We start from the raw sequence: 11,626 nt of genomic DNA, 5'->3' as shown, positions 1-11,626 counted from the left end.
AACTTTTGGGTTAACAGTATTTTACTTCCCCAGTTGTAATAAAAAAATTCCCGATGTATGGGCAGAAAAACAGCCTTATGAATTCTCACAGAGTTTCAGCTGCCCTCAAAGTCGGGATACTTTCTGGGTACATATGGACCCCATGATTAATAGAAAGAGCCCTAGGCTGATAGCCAGGAAGCCTGGTTGTGCCAGTTACCTCCTATATGATCCTAGGCAAGCCCCTTTCCTTCTCTGGGGCTTGGTTTCCCATTGTAAAATGGAAGTAATGGATTAAATTAGACAGATCTGTGATGGTGGATGGAAGAAATGCACATCTGTGAGCTTAAATAGCAGTGGTAATGGAAAAAAAAATACTGGACAGAAGGTCAGGAGACCCAGGTGCTATTAATAATTCTGCTACTCACTAGGTTTGTGACTTTTGAAAGTCACACATACCCTCTGGGACTTCATCCCAATCGTATTTGTTACTTTGTGCTATTTGTTTGTCTTTGATCTGGCCAGCATCATTCACTTTCATAACCATTTGGATCCTGCAGTCATCTGATTTTGTTACTCTATCTCCACCCTGGAGTTTTGTTTATTTAACTAATATCTATTGAGTATCTCTTGGAGTTCCAGGAGTTTTCCGACAGTTGGTCATAGAGATTGAAGTGTGCTGCCCCAGTGAAGAAGACTTTCTGGGGTAGCTTATGGTTCAGTCTTGTACACACAACACCAAGTACAACACCAAGTCTGGCTGCTGGAATAACTGATTTTCTTCAACCTGCATTACCTTCTCCTTGAAAGCTTCATTTTTCATCCTTTCCCCCAGTTATTACCCAGTGCTCACCAGGACCTGTGTGTCCTCTCAATGTGATCCCTGCCTCCACTTACACCAGTCCTCCATCCCCAACCACCTTGCAAGCAGCCAAGTAAAGTAAGCATGTGAGTAAATATTAAAAATAGATGTGGACAGGTGGATAACCCTCCATCCCAAAGCTGGGTGTGAGCAAGGACTTTGGGCTCAAGAGAATGTAGATGCAAATGGTTGTGAAGATACCCACTGGCTGTGGGACTTTGGTCAACTTGCTTAACATTTTGGAACCTCATCCTCCCCATCCGTAAAATGAGAATAACAATAGCACCTACCCTTCAAGAGTAGTATTAAGGTTCCATAAGATAATACATGCCAATGTTCAGCACAGTGCTTGGCCTGGCAGATTTTAAACACCCAACACAGAGTTGTTACTATGGCCAGTATGAAGTCTAGACAATGCAATTGTGGGCACTGATACCAGACGTGTTCTGGGAGAGGACAGACCCTCTCATCATCTTCAAACTCATGCTAATTAGCCTATATTAAGAATGGCTTAATACATACATAAAAAGCCTCAGTGAGACTCCCCTGGGTGAGGGCATCAGCCCCAAGATTGCAATTTGACCCTTTTGCTTCTGTGTAGGAAGGAAAGCTTTGCCAGTTCCAGAGACAACATAACATCCCCCATACACATGGTTTTGACTTCCAGTGCCAAAACTCTGCGAAGTGCTTGTCAGGGGCCTTGTTTTGCAGATAATGGGTTTACAAAGAGGCCCGTTCTTCCTTTCTGGCACCCTGAAAGGAAAAACGTCCCTGAATGAGAAGAAGGATCAAGTGGCTGCTTTGCATGTACAGTGTCTCTTGCCTACAGATTGTGCCACAGTGTTGGAGGCTAGGTTTCATAATTACACAGTGCCAGCACACAATTACCCACAATTAGGCTAATTATATAAATACACTATGATTATCTGAAAGATAATGTGAAATAACACACAAAGAGGACTGGATGGCCCAGAGGTAAACCTGAGGGGAGAGGGGGAGAGGAATGGAAGAGGATAAAGGCAGTTCCCTGGGATCCCAACACCAAGTGCTAGAGGCAAGGCACCAGCTTCCAGCCTTCTCAGCCAGTCTCCCTTCCTCCCTGCTCAGAAACAGGTCCTTTCCACAGCCTCAGTGGGCTGGTCATCCTTCAGGTCACCCCACAATGTTCCCTTTACTGTTTCTGTCTGTTAACACAACAAATTATAAAGAACAATTGGGTTGGAACCATATCTAAATTTTAGGTCAACACCATAGCCACGCTGCTGACATTTAAAGGCAAGCTATGTGTTCATTCTATATTTCCACATGTTACTGATGTCTTGTATTTCATTCTTAGATGGTCGGGCCAGGGCAATTAAGCAAGGGTTTATACTGGCATAAAAATTGTGCTGACTGACAGAGGGCCTTCTGCAGAACCTCTGGCCTGCTCTAAATACTGGCTGCCAGCTTCCCATTTTGATAAATGTTGTTAATGTCTGAAGGAAAAGAGAGAGCTTCACAAACACATACAAATAATATTTGGGGTTAATATTCCTGGTTTTGTTTCCTGGACTCTCCTGGACCAGAATTCTCTATCTTCATTCAACAAATAGTTACTCAATATCAATTCTATTCCCCCCCCCCACCGCCAATCTCCAAATTTGACAGAGTAGAACAAGGAACAAAACAATCATGGTCCTTGCCCACTAAGAGTTTACACACTCAAGCTTTAGGGACAAGAGTTATATGTTCTGCTTTCAAATGGATTTGCCCTTGCTATGACTGTAGAGGACTGCACTGTTGTTCCGCACTGTTCACTCTTTCCTCCGGTCATGCTGTCTGCCATGTGACTTGGTAACTTCTTTCTCTAGGAATGGAGTTACTTGCCTTCTTACTTTTGGTGGGGTTGACCAGGTGACTTGCCTTGGCTAATGGAATTTATGCCTGAGTAAAAGTGAGCCAATTGGGAAATTGTCCTCAGGAGACAGCACTAGTTTCCACTCATCTCTCAGAGACCTTCCAACCTCTGCCTGAGAAGAACATGCCCCATATGCTCTGATGCTCTCAGAAGAATGAGAAACAGATGCAACAGACCAAAACTGAAACCACAGCCAACCAGCACTTCTAGACCAGTCTTGGGCAGGAACTTCCTGCTAAGTATCCAGCTGGACAAGTGTACCTAACATCAGCAGAACCACACAGCTGATCCTCAGAAGTAGGAGTAAGAAATAAATACTAATGGTTGCATGTCTTTGAGATTTTATGGTTGTTCTGTTAACACAGCATTTTTATGGCAATAGACTGATACAAAGACCCTTTGAAGTTTCTCAAAATGATGTTAGTATAGGATGTGCTTCACCTAAAAAAAAAACAAAACAAAACTGGAAGGATACAAAGCAAACCAGACTGTTTGTGGTGCTTTTGTTTAGAAAGAGGTTTGGAGAAAGGAGTTCGGGGTATGAGGAAGGGATCATTTGATTTTTATTCTATATTCTTTAACTTTCTTTAAATTCTAGTAACAAGCATTACTGCCACTAAAATTTCAAAAGAAATGCATTTTTTTAAGAAACAGATCATTTAAAAAAATCCAAAAAATGGAAATAAGAGGTCAAACATTCATCCAGCTTTTACTGTGTTCCAGGAACTATGCTATCCCTTTATACACACTACCTAATTTAATTTTTACAACAACACTTTAAGGTGGGTAATACCATCTATGTCTTGAAGATGAAGGAACTGAGATAGGCAAGCTCTGATAGCTTGCCCAAAGCCAAACAGCTAGTAGACTGGGAAGAGAACATTTGAATTTAAGGCTGCCAAGGTCAAAATGTTATTCTCCATATATTGTTGTATGCCGGCACAGATGAATAAACACCCATGGCCTCAGTTTCCTCTTCTGCAAGAAAGAGAGGCTTGCACTGTATCATCTGTAGTGTTCCTGAGAGTCTAAGATTCCACGAGCGAAAATTCACTTCATGAAATAAAGATTCTTTACTTTCAGAGGACTACAATCACATTTCCTCTAAGTATAGTGCTCCCCTAGCTCACATAAGTGCTTATTATTTCCAGATCATTAACTGTTTGACATAAGAGATTTGGCTGGGAAACCTGAAGCCCAAGTGTGAGGCCTCTGCCAATTGAAGATCAGTCAGATGTGGATAATGGCTTCTGTTACTATAATGCAAGTCTACAGGAAAATATGATTTAATTTATAAAATTTCTATCAAATGCAGCTTTTCAGGAATTCATCTGTCGAGTACAACAAGGTACATCTGTGCTCTATTATCCAAATAAGTTCCACCTGGCAGGCAGATGATGGTAATGCTTAAAAGAGGGGAGGAAAGCAGAAAAAAAAAAAAAAAAAAGAGGAGTTTTTAGAAAGTATTTCCTCATCACGTTCTATTTTAACTTGTTCTATTCTATCACAACCACATTTCTAGATAACGCAGAGACATTAAATTTGGCCAACCAATAGATGATGCACTTTCATTAATGGATAGACTAGTCCACTAATGGATTAGTCACGAGAAATTCCTTTCAAATGTCATTCCACAGTATGGAAAATTGGGAAGGGGGGACATGGAAAAACAAAAAACAAGAGCCCATTCTTTGTCCAATTAGCTCTGCTTATGATGAAACTCATAAAATTGTCTTGGAAGCTGTGTAATGTGAACCCCCAGAGCCTTGCTCTAACTTCTGCTAAAATCAAGTGTCCTAAGAATGCCAAAGGAAAACAAGCCATTAGGCAAACTCACAATCATTCGGGGGCATTAAGAAGATCAAGGCAGGTTATTTGGTGTCTGGGAAAGTTGGATTTGAAGAATGCTTTCCAGGTCAACATGATTTAACACACAAGATTCTTATTATAGTCACTACTCTGCCCTAAGTGTCATTTTAACTTTCAGCAGGAGATCTCCTTACCCTCTCCCCATTCCCTGCTCGTTTTTCCTCCTAGTCTCTATGGCTTCACCCAAGACAATGTCATCCATTCTTATTGGGCCTTTGTAAACCAAAATACTTCCAGTCTAAGAAGTTAACTTCAAGAGCCAGACGTCTATTTCATTATGAATATCTGTCTAGACATAAAAGGGATCACTCAACACTGCCTCCCATGGTCCTGTGAGCACCATAACAATAACAGGCCAACACAAGGCAGACACATGTACCCCACCCACTCCATCCCCAGGGTTCTGACTAACCTTAATAGATTCTACCTGCAATAGAAGCAAATGGGAAGTAAGGAGGCTTCTCAGTTGGTAGAACTAATTGTGCTGTGTGCAAAGACTGATTTTATTTTCTGAGTTTGTGGTTTTTCCTTCTAAGGCAGAGGTGGTATTCTGGTTTTGGGGGAAGTCTAACATGTTCAGCCTTATTAGTCCTTGGGTTCATTATGAAACCTAAAAGATCAGGAGGAAAAGTTTTGTTGATGGATTATTTTGTCCATAATTGGAAATCTTATGCAGAATTGCTGATCTATAATCAACAGATGAAGTGTAAAATGCAACTTGCTTAGGAATCATGTTAACCTTTAATTGCCCCCTTTTTGTCATCCCTTCTTGTGAATTGAGTTGGTTATATTGAATTGTCTCACATAGCGTTGATAAACTTGTAATAGGGTTAGCATAGGGGATTAGGTCTTTTGTCTCAAGACAGAAGTTCTCTGGATTGTTATTTGAAATCTCCAGAGCATTTTTTTTTAATGTATACATTCTCTGAAATAGTCTCCTTAGAGTATATTTTTCTCATTTCATCTCTGAGGAGAGCAAGCACCAAAATGGACACTCAAACTAGATTTTGTATGTAATATTAACAAAACAAGACTTAAAAAATATAAAATAACCAAATTAACATTGCTATCCTCAAAAATTATGCCATTAAGAGGCCACATGCTTATTTTATTGAGGCTTCCTTTGCTCCTAACCTTCTTCTGTCTGCTTGGGAAAAAACATTCAGAATCAGTTCAGTCACATAGAAAAATTAAATCTAAATGCCTCAAAATTCTTTTTTTTTTAACCAAAAAAGTGACATTTGTCAGGTTCTATGATTTATATGAGATTTGGTACCTAAAGATTTTTAATATTTACAAATGTCAAGTCCACCATTGAAGGATTATTTGCAGTTATTAAGGATATTCCAAAGAACGTAACACAGACCTTTAAGGTAATTCCAAAGTTTAACAAGGTGAAATTTTGAGACTACGACTTTCTATGGGAGTGGCTACTTAGCGGAAGCCTCTGTTCATTTGCTTGCATACATTCAGGTCTCTATGTTGTAAAACTATGGAGGGTTTCATTGTATTCTATGTAAATATCACCCCTTGGGATTTTGTAACCAAGGACTGTGTTTATCCTACTCTGCTTGGGAAAAAGTAATAGTATGACCTGAATTGGTCTCCCAGTCCTCTTGGCATCTACTTTATACCATCTTTTTACCAGTCTAAGTCAGAATATCAGAGCCTTGAGGATTATAATTTTTTTCTCAAGTGTATTTTTGTTCTATGGAATCACTGAGTTATAGCTCTATTTTATTACTAGTTACTAATAATTATTACTAATTATTTTATTACTAATTACTAATTTAATTAATATCACTAATTTAATTACTAATTACTAATTAATTCTCTGTCATATATGAGACTTTCAAAGAAATGGGCACTACCTTCTGGAGATGTTTAGGTATTACATGCTTTCATGTTTCTCTGTAATTTTTATAGGGCAAAAGTGGCAAGGTTAGAAACATTTTTATCTTACAGTTAGTGAGATAGTCTGGGTTAATGTTGGTCAAAAAGCTTGGAATTTACGCCTTAGATGTGTTTTGAGAACTTTGCTGTTGATATAATTTTCCTTTAATCTTTTCATTAACAACAACAACAAAGCACAGTGAAGAGAAAGATTGGATAAAGTGATAGAAACTCTTAAAAAAAATCTAAGAATAGGAATTGGTCATTGGCCCCAATTAACCAGTTAGGTTTATGGGTCGCATTAATCAATATTCAGTTTCATAGCAGATGTGGAGGAAGTGAAAAGTCTGGATTCCAAAAGAGCCCAAGAATACTGAAAAGTATCACATTTCACACGCATGGGGAAAATGGAGAGAGAAAAGATTTATGTATATCTGAAAGCAATAAGGATGAAAAAAAAAAAAACAAACCACAACTCAGGTCATCAAAATCACTGCTGAGGAACCAGATTTGAATGCTTTGTAGAGTTTTCTTAATTAAGTATCAACATCAGAAAGCTATGAATAATGAGTATACATCTTAGTTCAACAGTGATCTGGTGTCTCACCTTGCAGAGGAGAACTTTAAAATCATACATGTAAGTATCTAAACACAAAGGCAGGCATTCCATCTTTCTCTCTCACCCTCTCAATCTCTTTAAAAACATTCAAAGTTTAGCTTCTTGTATCTTTTGCAGAAGATCTTCTGTACCTTTTGTTCATTCAACAAACATTTCCTGAACTCTTGTAAGGCCAGCTTTGTCACTAGGTAGAGTAAGAAATACAAAGAGAATTTTGACAGGTGAAGGAAAAAAAAACCCAAATGGTGAAAATTACCAAAAATAGGAAGGTTCTTGAAAAAAAAATATTGGAGCAAAATTGAATCTGGAGAAGGATAACACTTGCTCTCTTCCTGGCATCCTCTCTACCCAGATGTACTTATTAACTCCTATTCTGTGCTTCCCGTGTGCCAGCCACTCTGGAGAATATGACAGGAGTAAAACAGAACCTTCTCACCAACCTTGAACTCATCTTTTCAAGTTTTATGATACCCTTCTTTTCAGGCCCTTCTAAACCTATTCTTTACTTACAGTCTCCAATTCACACAGCTAGATGCTAGGAGGCATTTCTGCTCATTTCCAACTGGGTTGACTATGTAACACAATTACAGACATCCGACTAATAATCAGAATCAGTGGTTTACCAGTACAGTTATTTTAAGGTCAGCATGTGACTACAGGAGCTGGCAGATTGGTGAACAGCGGAAAACAGGAAATGAACAAAAATCATTTATTAACATTAAAAATAACAATTTGAAAGGTGTTGGTCCTGGGGTAAATAGCACTTGGCTGCTGCAAATGAGGGAATGGAAATTTTCCAAGGAAAGGGCTTACCTGAAAGAATTTTCCAAAATTTGGTTTTGGTGTCATGGAAAAACACTAATTTCAAAACAATGTTATTGATTACTGGACATACTCTCAAGAAGTACATGCTCACTAGGAACTATACACATGAAAATTCTTCAAAATCACTGCTACTCTCATACCCTGAGTATAACCTTAAAATAAAAGGGAAAAAAAGGATAAAAAAAGAAAATGAAATTTTTATTGTACACTCTTTATATACCAGACTTGGTAATAGATGCTTTCATAAGCACCATGTTACCTACATTTCACAACAAACCTGTGAGTTAGAATTGCCAGTTTACAAATGGAAAAAATAGAGGCTTGGAAAAAGTTAAATAACTTTTAAGACAGCTTATAGATAGTGTGTGCCTGAAACCAGGATTCATGTCTTTCTGTCAAATTGCAAGGTCCTGACTCAAAGTACTTTCTCCAATAAGAGGCTACATATCAGGGAATAGAAGCTTTGGGGAGAAATTCAGAATTTTTCTCATTAAATAATCATTTAAATGATGTCAAAGTCTTCAACCACAAGTCTTTTATTATTTATTTATTTATTTATTAAAATATGGAACACTGCATGAATTTGCATGTCAGCCTGCACAGGGGCTATGCTAATCTTCTCTGTATCAGTCCAATTTTAGTATGTGAGCTGCCAATGAACACTAAATAATATTTTAGTTTATTCTGATAAAGTATGCATTAATCATATTTTCTTGAACTATATATGTCTAGAGTATTATTAGAAGTTCTAAAACATTTTGCTTGGACAGGACCTGCTGCCCTGTTCTTCCCTTTATCCTGGGACTCTGCATTACTTTGGGAATGAGTTGTGACCCAAGAAGTCAGTTGGTAGGGAGAAAGATAGGTCTGAAAGTTGTCACTAGAAGGGATTTTATCATATAGAAATAATTAAGTAAGGAACAACTTGTAAGGTTGTTCATTGCAGTATGAGTTATAGTGGCAAAATTTAGCAGTACCCAAATGTCCAACACAAGAGTTTAGATAAATAAGAAGCTCCTTTGTACATAGAAACTTTTTCAGTGTTTAAAAATAGTGGCGTGCTCATGGGTGATAGATACCTGGGGGTTCATTATCCTATCCTGTTTAGTGTGTATTTGAAATTTCCCATAATAAAAGTTTTATTTTTATTTTTTTTAAGATATCTTTATTTATTTGGGGGGGGTGCAGAGACAGAGGGAGAGGGACAAGCAGACTCCTTGCTGAGCACAGAGCCTGACACAGGGCTCAATCCCAGGACCCCAAAATCATGACCTGAGCTGGAACCAAGAGTCAGATGCGTTAATGACTGTGCTGCCCAGGAACCCCAATAAAATATTTTAAAATATTAACCATATTATAAATAATATTGTGATATTTTATGTGAAAAAAAACAGATTATTAAATGTAGTAGAAATTTCCATTTCATCTGCATTTTCTTCCCCTTTCAAGTATGTGGGAAGATTATACTTCCTGTCCCCTAGCAGTTGAGTAAAACCATATAACTGGTCAGTAGATGTAGGTAGAAGTGACATGCAACTTTCAAGTGGGAGCAATTAATTGCCAGCAGTGACTCTCCAGCCTTCTTTATTCCCCACCTCTGTAACTTAAGACATTCCAAGTGGTAGAGCTTTTTTCCCTGAATGGGGCCAACATCAAAGAGCTCCCTGACAAAGTAGAGTGGATATGTAGTGTGAGCAAGAAATAAAGCTTTAATGTCTAGAGCCCTGGAAATGTTTGCAGTCATAGCATTGTTTAGCGTATCCTGGTTTGTAAACAGTATAGTTTAACTCTGTAAAGTCTTTATGCAAATTGCATTCTCTGGGTAGCTTCTCCACTTAAATTCACATTAAAAAGTCAGAGCCCATAGAGTTTGGCGGATTATGGAGTCCAGTTATAAATATTGAGGCTCACAGAGGTCAAGTGATTGCCTAGGACACAAAGACTCAGAGCTGGTTCCTAATATATATATTCATTTTATTGTTTGTTTCTCCCATGAGACTCGGAGCCTCATGAGGACAGGGATTTTTGCCTGCCTGCCCACCCGGGACTAATCCTTGCAACTCAACAGAATGAGTGAGTAAGAATCACAATGTATATCTATACAATACTGTCACTCATACATACGATCACATTTTGCTCTTATTCCAACTTTGAGAAAGGTAAAACTGTGATTATTTAAAAACCGAGGCCTAGATGAAGTAAGTGATCTTCTCTAGATCAAAATCACACAGCTGAATCATAACAGCTTAGAATTTTCTGTGGTCTTTTCCTGTGCTAAACATCTTCCATGTTTTATTAGATTTGACTCTCACAACAACCTTGCAAGATCAACTGGATTATGATTCACCTTTTCCAGGTGGGGAAAAAGACAAAGAAAAGTCTATGGAATTTAATGAATTCATTCCGCTAGCATTTGCTGAATACCTGCTAAGGCCAGGCATTGCTCTATGCACTAAGAAAAGAGTACTAGGCAGACAAAGTCCCTTCTCACAGAGCTTACACATCTATGGGGAGGGGGGGATGGGGTAGAGAATGTTATGGCCACTCAGCCAACTTCTCAGCTGAGCTGCTCCCTGAGGGTTTCCATCACTTGGCACTGATCATGTCTCACCTAAAATGTGCACCTAAACATCTTTGTTTTCTGCTTTTGGCCTAGAAGCATCTCAGATGTGAGCAAGGAATTACCACTCGTGGATGCAAACTTCAACCAACAGTGGATGAGAGCTGCTGGACAAAACTCCCAATTCCCAATGTAGACAGGCAAGTAATGAGAGTTTTAATGAGCAATTATATTAAGCACTATCATGAGTAAAAAGCAGGGTGAAGGGGTAGAGAAGGATACTGGGACAGAGATGGCAAGGTTCTCTTTGTAGGTGGGATGTCCAAGAAGGACCTCTCTGGGGTGGTGGATGTTGAATGGATGACAAGGAGGCAGTCCTGTAAACATCTGGGACAGAGGCTGGGGAGAGGTGTTTCAGGCAGGTGGAACAGTAGGTGCAAAGGCCCAAATGAAGAAACATATATGAGTGGGAACAGTATGTGAAGAAGTGGAAGGGGCCAGACCAGGTTGATCTGGTTTGATTTGTTAGCTGGTAAGGAAAATCAGAAATTATTTTCATTTTGATAGATAGCTATATGAGGGTTGCAGGCAGGGGAGTGATAGGACTGAGTGGAGTCTCCCAAATCCAAAGCCCAGGCTCCTAACTTTTGTATCAGGACTTGGAGTCAGTTGCCATAGCCAAGACCCAATTTGACAAAAGCAGAAACGTACTTCTGTGTTGTAGAACCATCCAGTGGTATAACAGCTCCATGGTGCTGGGACTGCAGAATCCTCATGATTGTTACTCCTTCAACAAATATTTATTGAGTGCTTATTATATACCATGGCACAGGAGATAAAGTGGTGAAAAATATGGAGATATATATACAAATTCTTGCCCACATCCACCTTATATTCTTGTGGGAGGGATAGACAATAGACAAAAATACAAATTTTAAGGTATATTGGAAAGCGTAACTGCTAAGAACAAGCGAGCCGGTAATGAGGAGGATGGGTGTGGAGGTGGGTTTGCACTGTTAAATAGAATTTTCAGGGTAAGCTTAGTTAAGAAGCTAACATTCAAACAACATTGGGTGTGCAAGTTAACCATGTGGCTATCTGAAGGAAGATCATGTCAGGCAG

General features: G+C 38.9%; 1 non-coding gene across 1 annotated transcript; it reads right to left on the bottom strand.

Annotated features, from left to right (window-relative positions):
- Window positions 1-8,503: 8,503 nt before the first annotated feature.
- LOC123950136 lies at window positions 8,504-8,607 on the bottom strand. The gene has a single exon (XR_006820140.1). It is a non-coding gene; the product is annotated as a U6 spliceosomal RNA (small nuclear RNA).
- Between the last annotated feature and the right edge of the window lie 3,019 nt (window positions 8,608-11,626).

The sequence above is a fragment of the Meles meles genome, chromosome 8 (genome assembly GCF_922984935.1).
Source record: "Meles meles chromosome 8, mMelMel3.1 paternal haplotype, whole genome shotgun sequence".
NCBI classification, from domain to species: Eukaryota; Metazoa; Chordata; class Mammalia; order Carnivora; family Mustelidae; genus Meles; species Meles meles.
This window is presented reverse-complemented; position numbering and strand designations above follow the sequence as displayed.